This window comes from Falco punctatus (genome assembly GCF_963210335.1).
Source record: "Falco punctatus genome assembly, chromosome: 1".
NCBI classification, from domain to species: Eukaryota; Metazoa; Chordata; class Aves; order Falconiformes; family Falconidae; genus Falco; species Falco punctatus.
Genome location: NC_137580.1, coordinates 96,563,040 through 96,581,673, shown reverse-complemented (window position 1 = coordinate 96,581,673; position 18,634 = coordinate 96,563,040). Strand labels below are relative to the sequence as shown.

At 46.8% G+C, this 18,634-nt stretch overlaps 1 protein-coding gene across 1 annotated transcript in view; it reads left to right on the top strand.

Moving 5' to 3' along the window:
* CCDC92 (coiled-coil domain containing 92) overlaps window positions 1-18,634 on the top strand; it is a 137,158-nt gene that overhangs the window by 73,193 nt on the left and 45,331 nt on the right. The window contains exon 3 of the mRNA XM_080370520.1: window positions 2,440-2,503. The gene's annotated coding sequence lies outside the window, so the exon portion shown is untranslated. The remainder of the gene's footprint in view (window positions 1-2,439; window positions 2,504-18,634) is intronic.

Below are 18,634 nucleotides of genomic sequence, written 5' to 3'. Positions count from 1 at the left end.
GATCACACATTCAGCCCTTGGCTTTGCTTGCTTGTGCTGGCTTCTGCATGTACTGATAGGGTAGCTGAGCTGCCCAGCTCCCACTCCACTGATGCCCTTCTTTTGGTTTGGGTGGACAGTAGGATCAGGAGAGACCAGCTTCGGGGGGGGGGGGGGGGGGGGGCATGTGGGCCTGAGTGCAAAATGAACAGCCCACAACCCCCTGACCAGCATGTATTCAGGAAGACTTCTCCCTCTGCAGGATCTGCTCTGCTGTCTTTATCCACCCCCTGACATGATCCTATATCCAGGCACTTCAGAAGAAAAAAGAAACAAAACTGAAAGCTGCTATTTTTAAACTCTGCCTTTGGCTCTCTTTGCAGCACTCTGCTTTCCTCCCTGTGATTCAGTGTTCTTTTGAGAACTAGGCACCAGGGCCCTGCGGTTTCCTGGTACTTGGAACATAAAATCTCCTAATTCTTCTCTCACAGCAAGCTTCAGAGGCTAGAGAGTGATTGATATTTTCTATTGCTTCATTAATAGTCACGGCACAGTAGTTTCCTAATCTGTTTTTGCACTGCTTTTTATTTTGAATCATTTATCTTCTAAATTTTCTCAGCCCTCCATGTCACACAAAGCAAATGCTGTTTTCTCCCCTCCTGCCTTTTAACTGGCAGGTTGAGACCAGAAGCTGGTGAAGCAAAGCTGTCTGTGAGCTGGGAAGCTGGGGGGGGGAACCTGCCTCAAGGAGCTTCCTCATCCTTGTTTTAACAAGCTTGGCAAATATACCAAGGGTATATCCCAGAGTGATCTATTACTGGGATAAATTGGGAGTAACTACTGCAAGGGAAAGTCTCCCTTGTTGCTCTGCTGGCTGATACTGGCACCCATGGTGTACGTGTTGCAATGCTGTCTGCAACTGCAGAAGATAAAAGATAAGCCGTGCCCCAGAGAGCCTGCAGCCTGTGCAGGCAAAGGGGAAGAGAAGGCAGAAGGTACTTGAGTCCCAGACACCACTACAGCAGGAGTCGATCACTGGTGGAGACCACCTCTACCTACACCCTGTATGGTGCTGCCCCAGCCCACTCCCACCACTAAATCAGGGGCGCTGGCAGTGCGTGGAGGTGATGGGTGGGTCTGGAAGATGCCCTAGATCCTGAGGGAAGAGTGGAGCATTACAGTCTAGTTCACTTCTCTGTGAGGAAGGTCTGTTGAGAGAACGAATGACAGCCGTGCTCAGAGCTCCTTGGCAGTTTGGAGCACATAAGAGACCACTGCTTCAAGCCCTGCTGTTTGTTCTTTTTGGTTCATGTAGTCTTTAAGCAGCATTTTCCACTCTCGCATGTAAAATGAATCTGTCTCAGCTGGTAACTCACAATGGTAATTCCCTTGCAGGCGGAGAGGCTGTGTCTTACTTGCTTAGATACCAAGTGGCTAGTGCCCAGTATGTATATGTGTGCATTTCATACGGATAAATAGTGTTTCCCAACAACTTTAGCCCTCTGTGTGAAGGGTATGTGGGGCTGTGGGTTGGTGGTCTGCAATGGCCCAGCTCAAGTGAAATCAAAATGCAGGGGCCTTCCTGGGAAAGGAGAACTCCAGCCTTTTTCCCTGCGAGCCTCTGCTCACTGCCAGCGCTGTGCACAGTGAGAAAGCTTGTGCCACAGTCCGTTTTCCCAGCTCCATGTCCACCCTTGGTTTTCCTCGTCTCCAAATCAGACCTGCTTTGGGGTCCTGTGTGACTGACAACCCACCTCTCCCATGGAGGACAACAGGTTTAATCTACTTGCCAACCAGCATGGAGAATCTATAGTGTCTCAGCTGTTTCTCCATGCCCCTTACACACCTCCATCTATACATTCTAGTCCAAGGAATTATGAGTTTGAAACCTGGATATATATTACATCTGTTTCTGGTGGTGCTCAGAGCACAGGAGAAAGAGGGAAAACCTGGGATGTCTCCTGCTGACCATGCTCTTCCCCACCACGTCTTCAGGGATAAAGGTATCCTGGATAAAGGCAGAAAATGCAGTGGGACCCATTTGTCAAGAGGCTTGGGCATCAGCACATGGGATGTGGGGGAGAACAGGGAGTTGGCTGTTGGGAGCCAGCTCCTCCCTGCTGCGCTGTTTGAACTATGTCTCCTCATTGCCTTGTAAACACCTGGAACCTTTACCTGTGAATGAGCTGGCTTTCCCAGGTTAAACAACTTGCTGTGCAGCTGGGACTCTCTGGCATGTCTGCAGTAATCCTGAACTCACTGTAAATTGCTTTTTCATTCAACTAAACTTGGAAAAAGGCAGACAGGCTGTAGTCTAAACACCCCAAGAGCCTGTATTTGCTTTGTTCCTTATGTGTTCCAGCACATTTCTGCTCCCCTATGACTTAAAACAGTGTGTCTTTGTGCTTATCTTCTGGGTTTGGCAAGGCAGTTTTTACCTCTTAGTTTTTGTCTCAACAGGAGAAATTGCTGTCTAACTGATCCTTTGTGGACTTCCGACCAAAACCATCCAGTGCAACATATGGTAAGTCATTCAACGTTTTATAAACTCAGACCCTCAACTATAGCTATTTATGGGTGGAAACTGGCATATCAATAGTTTCTTTCTGGTTACAAGGGTAATGAATTCTGGCTTATGTTATTATGACATCTCAGTCTGGGTTTCTCCAGCCCTTCCTTAGATTATAATGCCTTTGACTTTACATTTGTTGCCTCTGGTGCCTGCCGCAGTAGCTTAGCACTATGGTATGTCAGCAAGGGAAACATCTCAGCTACACTCCCCTTGCTGCAAAGAACACAGGCCCTTATTATGTTAAAGGAGAAGGTTTGCCCTGATGTTACACGTGGCAACAGTGTGTGAGGACTTGGCTTTGGATGATCTTATCTGTTACAGCACTGATGCACATTCTTAGTCATGTCATTCTCTGAAGAAAAAAAAGGGTGCAACAATAGATAAATAAGTATGACTTGTGGGATGGCTTTGTTTAAGTTCTCTTGACTCTAGCCATCAGCAGCTGACTGATGCCTGCAGCAGAGTAGTTGGGACTTGCTGCAACCTCGGTGAGTGTGAGAGAGACACTGTATGGTGTAGTAGAGAGAAATTGTGCTGGCAACCTCCGTGCTAGTGCAGAGAGCAGGGCTGGTTTTGCTACACCAGCATATTTCTACCACAGCAGCTATGCAGCTTCCAGCCTGAGATGTTTCTCCATGTCAGGTTGTTGTACCACTGCTTAGCAGACTTGCGTGCCCTAATTCCAGCACAGGTTTAGGAAGTAAAACTTCTTATAGTTGTTTGGATCATATGAATTTCCTCTGTGTAGATGCTTCTGATATCTCAAAAATGGTTGGCAGGGGTCAGCTGGAAACTGGGTTGACTCTCTGAAAGGTGAACCAGTACCTGTGCTTGGGAGACTGACCCACCTTCTTCCCTGAGAAAGTGCTTCCAGGCCACTTTTAAAAGAGGGTTTCTGGGTTTTCACTCCCATTGGCAAAGGAGGTCCTCAGCCTGTTGGACTCTTCATCCAGCACCTCCTGCTAGCACTGAATGCACCATGCATGTTATGCAAATGTTTTTTATTACTTCCAGACATGAGCTCTTCTTGAGTTTCCTTTGTGGATAACTCAGCCCATCTGTAGTTTTAAAAAAGCAGTGTTCAACACTCTGCCTTTTGGCATTTTGTGTAGTGCTACGCTCAGGTGACCATTATAAATGTGTTGCTCTTGCTTTGCACCTGATTTTTCAAAAGTCTGGAGCTTTGGAGTCTCTTAGTTGTTCCAAGATGTGCCTACTTTCTCAAGGATCTTTATTTTGGCTGCAGGGAGAAAGAGGGAGTATAAGAGGTTCAAGGGGAATGAGTAAGATGGAACAGAACAGTCTATACAAACAGTAGTATGGCTTGGAGCTCTCCTGACTTAAAGGGTCACCTGCTGCAGGGAGACACAAGGAACTCCGGATGAGGTGAAGCAACCAGGGCTCACTTCCAAGGAGGCCTGATGTATTTTGCTGCACTACAATGCATCTGAATGTCAGTCGAACAGCCATCTCTTCAAACTCTTCCTTGCCATGGCTGAGAACGTATCTAGAGGGAGGTGTTCAAATGCAGCTATTCTGCCTGATCGTTCTCCTTGTTTTGATACAGCTTCTTGCAGGAATAACACTAAGGAATGGATTGCTCTTCACCCCACTTTCTCACACAGTGAAGAGCTATAAGGAACTAATATAGTTCCTACCTTTAGACCTTGCAATGGGCTGGAGAAGTCTGAGCAAGGCCAGCAGCCCCAAGAAGGGGCTGCTGCTGGGGGGTGTGTGTGTGCTTTTTTAAGGGTCAGAATATGTCAGGATAGCATTTAGCCTTATATATTGACACACTAACATCAAACATGAACTGTCTCTTAAAAGAGAATGTGGAATTATCAGAGACAAAACAAGACTCTGACATTGGCAAGGAAGCGCTCTCCATGCCTGACTGAGCTAACGTTTCCTAATTGCAACCAGAGAGCTCGCTCTGTGTATGAGTTTAAAAACATTACCTTTTTTCCAAATCATAGTGGTTTGCCCCTGTGAAAGCTATTTTCCTCATTGTGCATTCTTCAGAATAATTACCAACTATCAGCATTTAAAATTTCTCTTCACTTCCTTTTGTCTTTTTGTCTTTTCTCTCTCTTTTTTTTTTCTTTTCTTTTTTTTTTTTTTATTTTTTTGTGTGTGTCTTTTTTTATGTGTGTCCCCATTCCAGCTCTGTAGCCATCCAGCGCTGGAGTTAACCAATCAGAGATGGCCAGAACTCTGCAATGCTCAGCACTGGGCCAGGGAAAGGGGGTTACCCTGGAATGGAGTTGCCTTTAATCCATCGCCTTCATCTTTTCTGTTGGTCTCTGGGCTTTGACTCCCCCAGCCAAGGAAATGTGTACCGGAGTCCAGATTTAGTGTTTTGCACTTGGGACAAACCCTTCTAACTTTCACATTCCTGCATTTCTGAGTTCTGCCTAGTAGCAGAAATAGAATGAACAAAGTACCACAGGAAAGATGATGCTGAAAGAATTATTTATTAACTGTCTTACTGGATTCAGAAGGGTGGAAAGCATATCCAGCCCAGATCCATCTAGCCAAATTCAACTGAAGGTCATGAATCTGCAGAGGTCCAGCAGAGCTTTTCTGACTGTATGCCCAGCAGATATGCTCTTGCTTGACCATATCCTATCTCTAATGTAGGTGTTGCCTGATTGAACTCAGCATTTTTCCCTTCCAGTCACCCTAATTGAAATTCAGCAAGGTGCTAAGAACTTGTTTTCAAAGAGGGTTAATAGTTTTGAAAGTTTCAGTTTGGGAAAGTCTGAATCTTGAGAGACCAAACTTTTTAGCAGGTACCTTCCACTTGCAAGTTTGGTGCCTCTTGCAGCGTCTGGGGATGGTTCTGCCAAGTCACTGGTCACTGTGGGACGTACAGTAGTAAGGTCTTTAGTCCGAAGTCAGGCTCTCCTGGAAGCATGTGGCAGTTTGCCCAAGAACAGGGATCTCAGGCCTTGATTTCAAAAGGTAAGCAAAACCAACATGACCCATCTAAGAATATGTCACATCCTACTGGTCTGTGTACGTGCTTATCTTTAATGATGTTCTTTCAAAGGATCTTGGATAAGAACCAAAAGGAGAGCTTTGAAAATTCACTCATACAGAATAATTGTATTTAACCTATGCTGTCAGTTCACACCGTATCATCTTAAAGAATAAATAAGCAGTCAACATTCTTACAGTAACTTTTCACTATTCAGTACCAGGAGGTGAGGGGACATGTGCCTTCCCAGATATCAGGTACATCTTGGTGGTGGTGGGAGTGTTTAGTTTTGGTTTTAAACTTGACAGTAGCAGTAGGGGGATAAATTTAAAATGCAATAATTCAGAGTCAAATGCTAAGGCCTAGGAAAACAGATGTGGGGTGTGTGCCATGAGCCAAGATCAACTTCACAAAACTCAAAAGATTAGTTCTATGAGAACTGGAGAAGGGGGGGAAATTGTCCAGTCAGTGTTGTGATGGATGGGAACAAGGAAATAGCTCAGAAAAGTCAAACAGCAACACAAAAATTTTAACTTTCTGGTGCCATTATTTTGTCATAGGTAGGAAATTGTTTCAATGGTATCTGAAGGGTATTAACTACTAGCTTCCTCTGACATAAAATGAGGGTACAGAGGCTTTTATTCCTCTGAACTGCTTCTGCACTCATCTCCAGAGCAAAATTGCCTCCTGTTTAAAATCCTGAACAAAAAATCCTAATCTTTGTCTGCCCTTTCCCTGGGACATTTTGTTGTTATAGCAACTTTTTTATTGTTCTGTCAAGAAAACACAAATTAAATGTTTCACTTCAGTCATTATTGCCAAGGTATAACACTTTGGGACCATTGAGCGAACCCCCAGTAGTGCAAACCAATTCAGCACTAGCTTGTATTCACCTGTTTTGGTTCTAGCCTAGCTGCTGCATCCAGGTTGTGTTTCTTATGGTGCTTCTCTGCATCATGTGTGTCATTGTATTGGGGGCACCTCATAAAAAAAAATAATAATCAGGGCTAGTCAAGGAGCTAAGAGCTTTTTCCCCAAAGTGGCTATTGATTTTGAGGTGTTTAAGCACACACACCAAATACTGTCTCCGCAAAATGGACAAGCTCAGTGCACCCATTTTGAGTCTCTTGATGACTGGTTTCATCACAGCCAGTCTTTTTCTGCTGACTTCAGATGAATGATCAGGAATACAGTTTTCATGGCAGCTGTTCAAAGGACCCAGTATTCTCCATCCTATGCCTCTGCTATCGCTGAGAGTCAGACCAAGTTCAGCTAGGCCAGCATAACTGTAAAAGTCTCTCTTATGCAGATATTGATTTCTGCCTCCCAGCCTGCCAGAAGCCATGGTGGGATCAGTGAAAAAAGCTTCTCATGTTCAGTACACCCCATGAGCTGTCTCTTTCAGCTTGAGTGCCTCAGACATGCTCTGTCGGAGCAGGAGACCTGTTTGTCTCCCCAGTGTCTCATCTGGTTCTTGCCATATGTCTATGGGGCACGTGGAGACCTGGTTGAAAACACAATGCGTGTCAGTTATTGCCTGCATGCTGCACTGTATTTTGAAGGCTTTGCTCTTTGGCTGTGGATCAGCAGTGTCCCTGTGCCACAGGCCTCTTCTCAGCACAGAAAAGGTTGCTAGCTCCACCCTTTGCTCTGGCTTTTCTTTTGAGTTTCCTCCTGTGAGTGCTCTGGAGAAGTGCATCAGCTTCAAACCCTATCCAGCCAGGCTGCCAGTATCCAAGCAAGCACTTGTGCTGGCACTTTCCTGTTAGCATCAGTATATTACCAGAACCACCTGCCACAGCAAATCATCCCTCACTGGCCATCTCCATCCTTGGATTAGTCAGGTCTGTTGTTTTGAAAACCCCACGCCACAACACAGGCTTGTTCCAGAGGACTCTTTCAACTGTTGCTGAACAGTATCCAGAAATATCACGCAGTCCCTCACAGAAGAGAATGCAAGATCTCTGTAAAAGAGACCCATGGCAACTTCAGCTTCTCCATTAAAAGTTCTTCTGTTTTGTATCCAGACCCTTAGTTGTCACTGTTGACACGGGGGGAAAAAAAGCCTCCACTGCTATTCATGGGGAGAAGCCCCCAGTTTGAGCACCACGTTTTCCTGGAATCTACACAAGGCTTGCAAATATTATTCTGTTTATTTCTCTAACACATCCACCGAAAGAGCAGTTTTTCAAGGCTTCCTACAAGCTAAACCAAGCCAAAGGTTCCCTGGCTGGCAATCATCAATAACAGTGAGCTGCTACTTAAACTCTGCTGTCCTTAGATGAATTGACAGCTCTTCCCTTCCAGGGGAAGATAATATCTTCTCTCCAAAGAGATGAGGTGCCAGTTGTCTGGTCTCCCTGCCTTTCTTGAAGCTTTTCAGAGAAGCAGTGGAAGGTGTTGATATATTGCCCTGAGTCATTAATAGAGCATGTGCTTTGGAGCTTCTTTTTTTTTTTTTCATCATTTGTATATTTTTCCTTTCAATCTTCTTGTATTTAGATGTCATCATCCTACAAACGTTGTGTTTGCTGGGGTGCAGAACTAGAGAGAAAGCTTTATTTGGGCCAAAACTAGAATTTAGATCGAACTTGATCTTTGCAGCTGGTCACTAGCACTAAGAGCAGTGTAAAGTGTTTTTTTGGTTCAGGGGTGGGGAGGGAGATTGATGGTTTTGGGGGAGTTGCAGGTTGGTTGGTTGTTTTGTGTTTTTTAAAAAAACAAAAGGTACCAGCAAAACTGAAACAAAACCACAGTCAGGGGAAGTGAATCTCTGAGTCTGGGTCTGGAGTTCTCTCCTTGTGGACACATTGGTGCCTTTCTGGGAAGGGCTTGGCTGCAGCAAGCTTGTAACATTTGTGTAAGGACTCTGAAGGACCACTGAGGTCTGAGCTTGTTCCAATTTCCACACAGGATAGAGATGCTACAAGAACCTTATTTACCTGTCATCTGAGGAAAAGTAGGTCCTGCCTCCCTCTGTCTTCCTACTGGCACCGGCTCTGCTCAGCTGGACCAGTGCTTCTACAGTTGTTATACAGAGCAAGTACCACCATGGTAGAACTTGTCCTTACAGCTCTGAGGAGGAACTTTCTCAGAGGCCGTGGAGGCAAAGCACTTCCCAACCTCAGTCATAAACGCAATCCTGATTGCTGTATCTTCTTGTTCCGGGTGACAGGAGGAGAGATCCCTGTGCATCTCTAAGCCTTGTGCTCCCAGGGCTCCAGGCAAGAGGTTCAGTATGAGTCTTGCTTCTTCTCTGTAAGCTTTTATCTCATAGCGAGTAATAGTTAAACCTACAACCCAGAAATCCTTTGGGCTGGACTGTAGACTGTAAAACAGGCTGGGGAGACACTGGCTTCTAGTTGTCTCCAGAGGTAAACCACTGTCCATACAGTCCTAGCCTCTAGTTCATAGGATGAAATTCCTTTCCTGTGCCAGAAAAGCAGCAGCTCCAATCTATGGAAAGCTCATTTGCCATGCTTGTGCTGTGGGCTTATTTTCCTCCACAGTAGCACCCGGCATCTGGCTGAAAAGTATGGTAGACAAGGCCCAACGAGCTCAGTAAAAGCCCTCTATCCCTCACCAGAATGCAAGGCACAAGAGCTGCATCTCTAACAGACAGCTCGGACTCATATCTCCCTCTGAGGAGCACCGTTACAGAAATATTTCCCAGATATTTGGCTGGGCATCATACAAAGCTATCCAGTTTCATGATGCTAATTTTCCCATTGTCTAGACAGTTGCAAATCCAGACAGCATTATCAGTGTGAACCTACTGCACACACGCATACACACAAAAGCCCATTTTTTTTGCCCATGGTACTTACAGGTATGTTCTTACCCATGAGCTGCCTAGTGGCAAATTTCTGAATTGCTCCGAAGTGCCTGCAAAAATCTCCTGGGGTCCCCATTCCCTCAGCAGGGCTGGCATTTGGGGTCCCCATTCCCTCAGCAGGGCTGGTGTTTGGTTCAAACAACACTGAACTGTATAGATGCTCTGAAGGTTGAACTGGAGGATCTAGCCCCTTGCTGCCTACCTTCTCCTGCACCCAGAAGAAAAACAACCTGTGCTCAGGGTTGGACAGTGATGCGAGCCAAGCCTGGATGTCCCTCTTCAGGACAGTGTCTCCTGCCACGGTGGTGTTCCAAGGATGAAAATGTTCTTTTGTGGTTTGCATGCTGGAAATGTTCATGGAAAGACATTCTGGGGCTGTAGGCATGTAGTTGAGGTCCTGCTAGTCTCTCTTGATGATAAAATGATCTGTAGGCATTTGTTCCTTCTGTCTGGCTTGAAATGTTAAGACCTGTGTAGAGGAACAACATATTCTTGTTCAGCACATCAGGGGTGCCAGCCCACATTTTAAGGCAGGCTGTAGCACCTTCCCCAAACTTTGGCATGATCTGTAGCTGTATTTATAGCTCCTCTGTGATGCCAAGGGGCAAAAATATAGTAGGAGCAGGAGCTGTATTTACAATGTAATAACTTCTGAATGAAGATACTTAGCCAACAGCAGCATTTCCCCTCCCTTTCTCTTCTCTAATTTGCAGAGTTCTCCACTTTCTTCCCAGGGCCTCTTTCCCCATGTGCATGGCTTTTGTGGCCCACTGCAGTGGGGTAGCCCCTGGCTTGCTGGGCTGTACCAGCAGTCTGGGCTCTGCGCCCATTTCTTTGGAAAGCAGAGCAAAGATTAACCCAAGTGAAGTACAAAGGGCTTGGCTGCAGCTCCTTTTCAGCTTTCTTGGACAGCACAGGGACTGGGGCAGGAACTGTCCCTATGTTTGTGGGATGTGAATCTTGCCAAGCGGCTCTTAATTTTGCATGGAATTACCAGAGTGAATCCCTGTGATTGAGACAGCAATAGTGTTCTACTAATGAGAGTCCAGGGCTTGTAGTGTCTGAACAGCAATGACTTTGGTCTTTCCCTGGTGAGGACCCCAAGCTGGCTGGGTGATCTGTTTCCACGAGCCCCTACTGGCTCCTGAAGGTGAACAAAAGGGAAGGAACTGAAATGGCAAACCCACCACGCTGCAGTTTTCTGCCTTGGAGATGCCTATTACCAGAGCCTGGGAGCTGCGGGCAGAGAACCTAGTGGGACCTGAGTAGAGCTGAGATAATGTCCCAGACAGCCAGTCCACATGGGAGTGGAGGAGGAGGAAGAGGGCAGTTCTAGTTCAAAATCTGTGAGGCTTTGCAGTGAAAGTGCTGGGAAGGGAGGGCTGGAAAAGTTCTCTCTTCCTCCAAGATAGCTGTGGTCTGTTCCCCAGCTGGACTCTCGCTCTGTGTCTGCTCTAATGCACATCTTCTCTGTACCAGATGGGTTTGTTTTGCAAACTCGAATCTGATCTCCTTGGTTTGTCCTGTGTATCTTGCTCGGTTTTCAGGACTCAGACTCTTAAAGTTTCCACCATATCAACTTCACAGAAAAGCATTCTATTTGCCCTCCTGTAGCTGAAAAGGGCAAGTACTGTGGCTCTGATAATAGCAGACAGTCCCAAGAAGTCTTCCAGTCCAAACTATTTCGCAGAAGCCTGGCCACATTGGCAACTTTACTGCTGCAGCTCTCATTGTGAGATTTGACTGAATGAAAACAGGAAGATTCAGCCCCATTCAGGTTTGATGTCCATGAAGCATACTCGGCTCTAGGGAGGTGGCCATGTCTTCCAGCACAATGTGTAACATGAGAGGGGGGTTCTGAAGCTCTACCCAGAGCAAAAACCAAGAACTTGCTTAGATTTGATATGCCCTTTCATAGTTTGCTTAAATGTTAACTGAGTCCATCCTCACTGACTCACACAGTCAGAAGGTAGTGGGAACGGAGGTAAAAAAATAAAGGCTCCCTTAAACTAAAGGTATGCGATTTCTTTACACTTTACATGTTGAACATTTTTACATATTACATTCCTTTACATGTTGAAATGTAGGACCTTTCTAGGGTAAGCCGATGTAAAAGAATACAGACACAAGCAAAGTGAATTCATACTTTAAATTGCGTATGTGCTCAAGTATTCAGTCTTTCTAAACACATAATGTGAATGCAGATGTGCAGAAAGTTATCTGAGGTCGGTTACTATAAATTTACCTAACTTAATCCTTAAATCTGTGATGCCTAGGAAATGCGTGTACTTAGTTGCTCTGTGCTTTTCTAATAGAAGTAAAGAGAGCAGGTATCTACTTAACTTTTGTTGAAACAAGTCTCTGCATATGATTCTCTGATGGACCTTGCTGTTGTGTGTTTATCAATTAGCACTTGCTTCAGTCTGTATATTCGATAGCACTACCACCTGCTGATGGACACATTTGGGCACGGATGTGCTTTGATCTGTGCAAAGTCACTCCCAGTAGGTCTCCCTGCCTCTAAGCACCCTTACTAGGCAGGGAACTCTTTGTGCCTGGAGCTGCTAAGAAAGAGCTGTTGCACTTCAACCCCATGCTTGAATCTACTTGAAACCATGCTGCCACCACTCTGTTGGCCCTGACATTTAAGGGGGTTGTCCTGCTCCCTACTCCTACCCTAGAAGAGCTGTGCCTTTGGCCTCAGTGGTGTGGGAAGGAGTTATTTACCCAAGACTGGTTGCCCTGGAAGGATGTGAACCTGAAAAGTGTTTGATTAACAGGTGCCCAACAAAGATCATCAGACAGGTCCCAGGAAAGCAAAGGCAAGGCTTTTTTAACAGGTGTGTAGAACTGCTGTTGAAAGACATTGTAATAACCACTTTTAAGACTATAAATATCCCTGAAGAAAACCTCTTTTGGCAGAAGCCTGGCCTTCTGTTTCCCATCAATTGTAGCTTTGTCTCTTTTGAAGCCCCCCCGCTGCAAATGAGCAAACACCTGGCTAAGAAAAGATGAATGGAAAACATTGCCTATGCTGGAGAGGTAATGGCAAATCCCATGCCAGGAGGAATAATAAACAGGAGATTATTGATATAACTGTGCTAGTCTCCGATAGGTTTTCCACCAGGCATGTAGAAGCACCTACAAAGGGGGCATTGTCTCTGCTGTCACTGAAAGGGAAATGGGAGAAAGGAGCCCAGCACGGGAAGGACCCGTTTGTGTCTGGTGAACAAAAATGATTGGTATCAGCAGAATAGGGAAGGAAGGCGTGAGAAATCACTGGTCTGTGAATTCTGAGGATCAAAAGGTAGTGTGTTGCAGTCAAGTGTCCAACAGGCTATTGCTGGTTAGCCAGACCTCTGCTCTAAATCCCGGATGATGCGCTGGGAATTGAACTGCAGCGTTGAGTCTGATGGCTTAATGATGCCCCTTGCCCAGAGCCCCAGTGCATGGCTGCTGACTGTCCGCTTTGCAACAAGGTGCAAATTTATTGATGTACAGGAATCTGTGTCATGATGTTAGCGCTGCCTAGGCACGCGGAGATCTTAAGAGCATTGCACTGATTGAATGTGTTCGTTTCTAACAAGAGGGCAAAGTTAGGCCTGTATTTGAGTGCTCTTACGAATGTGCAGCTCTGCAAGTGGCATAATGCAGAAGAGATTCCTTAAGGGCAGGTCATTTTGCTTCTTCCCCAAGCTCCTTCTGTGACATGGCTGTACTAGGGAAGGCAGGGCAGCTTCTGTGGATATGAATATTCTGTCTTTAGGGGCTTCACAGAAACGTCTTCTGAGGCTCAAGTTACAATCTCAGTCTGATCAAAAGGGATGGGGAAGGGTGTATCTCACCAATACCTACACCCTAAAGTTTAAAGCATTAGCACACAGGAGCACCGCTTCTCCAGCCTCTCTCTCCCTTTGCTTCCCTGGCTGCAGATAACAAGCGCTCTGATTCCAGTTTGACAGCCTGATTCCTGGAAACCTGAGGCAGACAGCAAACTGCTCTTCTAATGTGCTGTAGAAAAAAGAAAGGTGGGTGGGAGGGAGGAGGAGAGCTATTTCCTGCAGTGAAAGTCAATCTTTTTCAACTTAAAAATAGGAGGAAAACAAATTCCTGTGGGACCTGCTATAAAAGGGTTTGACAGTTGCCTACTCTCCGCTCCACCTCCCAGAGCTCCCCATTTCTCTGATGCCTTGGTAAGAGCACTCTTGAACACAAATGCAGATCTGTCGACTACAGCCCGGGTCAGCTGCAGGGGAGTGTAATGCACTGTGACAGGTAGCAAAGCCCAGGATTAACTGTTCTTTGTGTGAAGCTACCATGCAACCAGGTTTTCCTGGGCCTTTTTTCCATGCTGGAAATTTTGTCCAGAGCGTTATAAAGGTGCTCGTGATTTCTGAGCAGTTTTGCAGGCTGTGTCAAGCCAGGAGAGCCCCACAGGAGAGATCACACAAATAGTGGCCAGGGTCCCCATCTGTGCTGGCGTCTCCCCGTGGTGGTCCTCTAAGCTGTAAGCCACAGCCTGTGTGCATGACACTAGGAGGAGGGGCAGCTGTGGGCACAGCTTGATCAGGCTTGATTGCCTCCATAGCCACAGCCTTCTCCCTGCTCATCCCTGCTGCTGGGCTTCTGCTCTCCTCTCTCTTCCCACCCACCCTCCCTTTTCTGCATCACCCCCTGATTCCAGTGCTGAGTGACAGTGCTGCAGACCCCAACAGAGCAGCCTGCCTCTCTGCCAGATTGCTCTCTCCCTTGTAAGTCCCGCTCCCTCCCTTGGTTCACTTTCTCACTTCCCTGCTCCGCTCTCCCTTCCACGTGCTCCCTCTTCCAATGCTCTGCATTGACAGGGTACGGCTGAAGGCAGCTGGAGAGGCAGGTTTTTTTGAAGCTCCTGTTTCTCTCTAGGGAAGAGAAAATAAAGCTTCAGGAGGCAGAAGAGATAGCCAGAAAGACTGTTTAAGCAATGAGCCAACAACACTGGCAATGGCAGCCCCAGCAAGAACGTTGCTGCCTGCATTTCTGCCCTGGAGGTGCTGTAGGACCTGATGTGGCCTGGCCCCATGACAGACATTGATCAAGGCTGTGCCACCCTCTGACTATCTCCCACCATCAGCTGATGTTGCTATCCTGAGTCACTTCAGCTCTTGGCTACAGTCACTGCTGAGAAAGGGAAGGGCTCCGACAGGAGTGATTCACCATGCCTCGCCAGCCTTCTTTAATCTGCTTCCAGTCGGATCACCTCGGGGCTGGAGTGCTTGCTGGAGCAGAGCAGCTCCAGTGCTTTCCCATGGCCTCGCTGCAGAGCTGCTGTCCTCCTCACTGACCTCCTTTAGACCTCCCAGGTTTGCGCTGTTAACGATTCACTGCATTCTTATGATTCTTCCCTCCTGAGCCAGTAATAAACCACTTCTGGTGCGGATCTAGGGGCTGAGCTGTCGATAGGGGTTCAGAGCTTGGCTGGAGCAGAACCGCACATCTCTAAGTTAGGAACCATGCTCAGTCCTCATGTCAGCTTGGGGATCACTGTGCTCTGGAGCCAGATAAGCCATTAAAGCCACCCCACCGGGGCCAATCAACAAGACTAGGTACTTTTCCAAAAGCAAAGGGGTTTTAGCCTAAGGGTGCAGGCCAGCTTCGGCTCTGAGTAACCACATTATGCCTCACTGTGCTTGAAATGAGCCTTGAGGTAATGAATGCATTGTACTTTGTGTGTCCAACAGGCAGAGTCAGTTACCACAGCTCAGCTGACAAGCAGTAATTCATTAAGCCTCTGTAACTCAACCACTGCAATCATCTTTCCAGTCTTAACAGGGCCAAATATATTCCCACTGTGATGTCACAAGAGTACAAAATTCCTCTTAAAAAAAAATTGTCTATTGTTGCTTAGCCCTGATAAAGGTTCAGCTCTTTGTCATCTATCCAGGCCAGCAACCTGTTTTTCCAAAGGCTGGTTCCACCTGCATAGCCCAGAGTTGTACCTACTTAAAGAAAACAGGTGACTTAAATGAACGCAAACCTCTCTCCTGTACAGACATGTGATCAAATGCAAGTAAATTAACGTTGCTCAACAAGTAATTGCCCTTCAGCTGAAGCAATATCACCATTGTGTACATGCTTGTAACTTGCCCAGCTCCTTCACTTCACTTACACAATGTGATAGATAGCCTTAGTAAGAAACTGATGCCTGCTGAACTAATCTAAACCAGCAAAGGCTCCTGAGCCTCTGCTTGGACAGTCACTGCTGGACAGTTTGATGTTTATTTGTACGGCAGCTTCTTTCCTCCTCTGTATCCAAAAAAGTCAGTTTAATTCTCCTCTTGCAGACTGGGTAAATATAATCATCTGGCTTTGCCCTGGCATGGCCAAGAGCATGCACTTTAACCAGCTCTTTCTCATCCCAAAAAACAGCCCTTTCTGTGTGTACACACACACACACATATATATACACACACCCCTTAGCCTCAGCTTTGTATAACAGTTGAATTAACCAACCAGTGGCTTTCAAACTAACTGTAATTAAAGCTGCTGTGAATTTACATGTAGAATGACCTATGTGGATGTGTTGCAAGAAACCCTGCAGAAGGCAAGCAATCCATATCTTTGATGGAGGAAGCATGCATGCTTTATGGTAGGCTGTGATCCAACTGCATGGAAGGCTTTATAGAGAAATGTGTTGGTTTCGTTGGATTTTTTTTTCTTTTTTCTTTTCTTTTTTAGCTGGCGTGGAAGAAAAGAGAGGATAGTTTCCAACAGGGAGGATAAAACAGTACAAATTAAATCCATTCTCTGGCTAGTGTAACAATTGCAATTTCCTGCTATTCCTTGGATGCTGTACAGCCCAAGAGGGAGATATTTCAAGACCGGTGTGTCAGGGATAGAAGCACATGCATCTGGTTATTTTTAATGGCAGCTCTGTCCCTAATTTTCCGTGCTGGCCTTGATGAAATGCCAGCTCTGTTTCATTAACCTTTTGTCAGTATGGCAAAGAATAAAAGGTGGCTCACAACATTAGCACCTGAGATAAAGCTCCTTTTCCCAACAAGCTATTGGAGGTCCTTAGCTATACCAGGCAGAGTTTTGGGTAGAGAAGGGAAAGAAGAAGGAAAAAAAAAAAAACCTCTGTGGAGGTTTCTGTAACAGACCCTATACAAATCTCATATCTGCAGTCTTCATTACTGTCTGAAATGTGTGTTAGAACCAAGTTTCAATCAAGGTAACCATTTTCCTCTACAAGCCAAGACAAATATTTGGTTTATTTTCAGACCATTAGGAATAGTCTCTCAGAACAGCCCTGCTTCCCTTGCTTCATATGGGCTGCTTAGAAAAGAAAAGAAAAAGCACAATTTCACAACCATGGCAGCTGTGAGCTGCACATGGGTTAGACCCCGACAAACAAAATTTTCACTGTGCCTTAGAAGAGCTTTCTCAGGGCCCGAGACTTAATCCACCACCACAGCCGGAGGATTACTGTGCCAGTGGTAGAGCTGGGCAAAAGACAGGATTTTTGTTCTGTGAGAAATGTGGTGGGTTGAGGATGGGGAGGGGGAGAGAACACAAAGTCGAATTTCTTCCAAAGCTCTGGTTTTCAGGGGAGTCAGCCCTAATGAAGCCGCACAATGAGCTCCAGCCCCCCCCCTCCCTCCATCTCCTGCTTTGCAGCTATGACTAGTTCCTACCAACCACAGTCACTGTCACGGTTGCTACCTCCTCCCTCAGCTTTTTACAGAAACATAATCCATCACTGTGAACCCTGCTTGTGAGACAGCAGCCTGAACAATGCATTCGGTCTGGCTGGTGGCTGCTAGTTATGGGAAGACTCTTGGTTATGCTGTGGCTGTTCCGAAGCTCGGCACAACTCTTGTGCAGCCAGAAGGCTGATTCCAGAGCCCCGGGTTCCAAGTGGTGAAAGGCAGAGCTGTTTGCTCTCTGGACTGCAGCCTCAGGAGATTTGGATTTAGCTTATCATATGAGATCAAGATCACTGCTCCTAAAATGCCAGCGGTGAGCTGTGCAGCAAGAAGTAACGAGGAGGGGGACACCTTGCCTAAAATTCAGGCTATGCTAGTAAATGTCAGATATTTGTACAGAAGAAAGTCTTGGGGCTGGGAGGTTTGCTGAGGGGTGGCCTTTCTCTGAAAGCATCTCAGTTCTCTGCCAGGTCCCTGTCATCTTGTACCGTGGACTCCAAGGCCTCCTGCCGAGGGATGGCTCACCCAAGGCAGTGCTAGGCTGGCCAGGGGGCTGCCACAGCATCGCCTGACTGGGAGCACTGGCTTACGCTGCAGGCTGGTCCCAGTGAAGCAGGAGGGACACGGGCAGAGCCATGCCAGATACAGCATCTTCCCTGAAGGCCTGTAGTCGCCAGTAGCTCTGGGGAGCACCACCACCTTGCTGGTGTGGTTGAGGAAGATGAGGGATGGATGTTGCTGGTGCTGCCATACAGGGGGACCTTAATCTGGGGGAAGAGTTTACCCTATGTAACCACAGGAGAGAGAAAAGGAGGCGGACAAGTGAGTGAGGGCAGAGATCTCCAAAGCCTTTGCTGGTCAGGGTGAGCAGGGCTGCAAGCTTGGCACAGTCCCAAGCCAGACTCGCTGCATGAAGCAGAGCTCTGCCAGGCTTCTCATTGCTGAGCGCCTGCTCATTAGGACAGGCATCCAGCTGGCCAGAAGAAGGGCTTTTCTTTTCAGGTGTAGCGCTTGCAACTCTGCCATCGCAGGCAATGGAGCCCCGTCTGCTCCGGGCACTTACAGCACAGCTCAGGACAGCACAGCCCCTTTGGCACAGGGCTCTGCTTTGGTACTTCGCCGGCGCTGCCAGGGCTGTGACACTGCAGCACACGTGTCTGCCAGGCCACCAGCTCTAAGCCACTTGCAGAGAGCATCCTAGGGACGAGTGCAGCAGTGAGCAGCCGTAGGCTGCTTTCACAGCTAGACAGAGAGCTTGTTAGAAATAAGCCAAGCATTCTTGCAAAGGAGGCAATCCAAGGCAGGGGAAAGTGAATTACATTAAGAACTAAGACCAGAGATGCTGGAAATACTGATTCTGCCCTAGCTTTGGCTTCTGGCATGTTTCACATCTAAACACTCCCACCCTAACAGCAAAAAGCAGCGGGGCTCTGCTGCATGCCCAGGTCAGGGTAGACCCAAGTGCGGTCACCTCCAGAAGGGGCCCTGGGCTGCCCAGTATTTTGCATAGAAATAAGTAACCAGCCTGGTATCTGGTATGCCAGGGCTGGGAGGGAACCTGGTGAAATCCTTGGACTCCCACC